The 2,840-nt window shown below is 38.2% G+C and overlaps 1 long non-coding RNA gene across 1 annotated transcript; it reads left to right on the forward strand.

Annotated features, from left to right (window-relative positions):
- The first annotated feature begins 209 nt into the window (after positions 1-209).
- On the forward strand, positions 210-1,438 carry LOC134804991 (uncharacterized). The gene is made up of 2 exons (XR_010146227.1): positions 210-1,098; positions 1,311-1,438. It is a non-coding gene; the product is annotated as an uncharacterized LOC134804991 (long non-coding RNA).
- Positions 1,439-2,840: the final 1,402 nt, after the last annotated feature.

Raw genomic sequence — 2,840 nt, forward strand, 5'->3', positions numbered from 1 at the left:
AAAAATATAGAATATATTCAGGTATAAAATTGTTTTTCAAATTCATTGATTCCGTTGAAAGATATCGCGCTTGGGGTGGTATGTCAATATAATTTTCTATTTTTAATGTAGGTACACGTGCGCTTGAGACCGAATTAATATTGTCGTATAAATTCAACGCAACAAATACCTAGACTTAACGACTTAATAACTTTAATCTCTCGCTTGGCTTAACGTACTGATTGCGTTTCTAGTTTACACCGACAGATTGAAAGCATGGTACGCTTGAGAACCACATTAACATGTATTTCTTTAACTTATTTTACACATTTGATAAATTGCAATGTAATATTAGTTATTGATTCCAATGATCTAGATGATCTAACTAGGAAACTAGCTCCAAACGAAGAACACCCGTTTATATCAACTAAAAAGGTGTCCACTGTAAAGAGAAAGATTCCTCCATATATAACACCGGAATACGATTACAACAGAAAATATCTTAGGAATATATTTAAGCCCAATAACAGACTGCACGAAAAACTGCCTGAAAATAATAGAAACGTACTCCAACAAGTTTACAAATTAATGTTCAAACCTAAAACCTACAAAGGCCGAAACCCAATCAATGCCATCTTGAAATTAGTGGGCAGACAAAATGGCCGACATATTTTGAATCTAGATCCAAGCGAAAAACACTCGTTTATATCTACTAAAAAGTTGTCCACTGAAAGGAGAAAGATTCCTCCATATATAACACCGGAATATGGTTACGACAGAAAATATCTTAGGAACATATTTAAGCCCAAATACAGACTGCACGAAAAACTGCCTGAAAATAATAGAAACCTATTCCAACAAGCTTACGAATTAATGTTCAAACCTAACCCCTACGGAGGCCGAAACCCAATCAACGCCATCTTGAAATTAGTGGGCAAACAAAATGGCCGACATATTTTAAGGGACCATGAAGAGTTGGAGGCTTTGGATGGTAAAGTTTATGATCCTTCGCATGTTCAAAGTGGCAGGCCGGTGGAAATAGTCGTTGACTTGAACCCAAAAAAGAAAAAAGAGATGCAATATAATTTTCCTAAATTTTCTCTTTATGATTATTGGACGGTAAGCGTTATCGACTTAATTAACAATTTGAGTTAATATCTAATTTCAATCAATACACTCTAATCCCTATATGTGTTCTAATGTAACATTTTAATACCTATAAATATAAATAGCTGTCATAAGTACCTATACCTATGTACTAGAAAAATGCTACCAGTTCCCAAAACCTCCTTCTTTGGTTTTCTCTAATACAGTATCATATTTGATTGCAGTACGATAAGTCGCTGTTCCAAGACCGCTGTCCGATAAACACTGCTTTAGTTGACAAACACTGCATCCATGCGCCACACATAGTCACGTAAATATTCGTTTCAATATTAAATAATACATGCCTATGGTATTATTGGTTTGATTTATAAACAAAATATTTTTAAAAGTTCACTACACCTTATTAAATAACTAGCGACCCGCCCCAGCTTCACACGGGTTAACAAATTATACACCTATCAATAAAGTAATTCTTTAGGAAGGTTTAAGTGTATAATTTTTTAAGATTTTGTGTTACCCGTGCGAAGCCGCGGGGAGGGTCGCTAGTAAAGAACAATACCAACAGCAATATAAAAAAAACAACGGGTTGCATTCCGGGAGTGCCGGCAGAAGTGAAAACTCAACAACATTGTAACTCAAAATATTAATAACAGCGCCATCTAGTGCTAAATGTCTGCAGCACTATGTATAATTGAGGTTAACGCCATCTAGCGTTATATCGTCGCATTACTTCAAACCCCTAAGCACATCACTGTGAGTACTACAGTTATATTAGGTAATACCAGTTTGAGAGAAACTCACTAGATGGCATTTAAATCAAAAAAACCGGGCAAGTGCGAGTCGGACTCGCGCACGAAGGGTTCCGTACCATAATGCAAAAAAAAACGAAAAAAAAGCAAAAAAAAACGATCACCCATCCAAGTACTGACCACTCCCGACGTTGCTTAACTTTGGTCAAAAATCACGTTTGTTGTATGGGAGCCCCATTTAAATCTTTATTTTATTCTGTTTTTAGTATTTGTAGTTATAGCGGCAACAAAAATACATCATCTATCTATCACGGTTCGTGAGATACAGCCTGGTGACAGACAGACGGACGGACGGACAGCGAAGTCTTAGTAATAGGGTCCGGTTTTACCCTTTGGGTACGGAACCCTAAAAACAATGACATTGTCCGTCACACATGACGTCACGCAAGCGCCCTGCGCCGCCTAAACGAAACAGCAGGCATACATTTTCGCCGCGCGGTAGAAAGTGAGGGTTACGCCTTACGCCTTACACCTTACGCTGTCTCGAGTTTAACATTTTTTCCCCACCTCAAAAAGTGCACAGCGCCGCTAAAGAAGATTTCACTTCAACAAGAGTGGTGCTACGCTTTTGATGTGAGAGATATTGCAGAAACCAAAAACTGAATTACTTACTAGAGTCTAACGGGAAAAGGTGATGCTTATACCTACCCTAAGTTATTCACCAGTGGTGAAACATCAAAAGCGTTGTATAGTACCTAAATAAATAAAGCTAGGGGAGGGATCGAATCTAGTCCCAAACAAAGCAAAGCTTGAACTATGGGTCCTAGGTGCATAAAAATCCTCCATCACACACATCACAGGCATTTGCGTCTATTGCAGATTCATTGCTGGCCGCGTAGCCAAGATGCCAATCGCTTACGCTCCGTAGCGATCGAAACGCAACTGTCACTGTCGCACTAATGGAGAAGAGTGATAGAGATACATAAAGCTTTTCGTTTTCGAAGC

Source organism: Cydia splendana, chromosome Z (genome assembly GCF_910591565.1).
Source record: "Cydia splendana chromosome Z, ilCydSple1.2, whole genome shotgun sequence".
Taxonomy (NCBI): Eukaryota; Metazoa; Arthropoda; class Insecta; order Lepidoptera; family Tortricidae; genus Cydia; species Cydia splendana.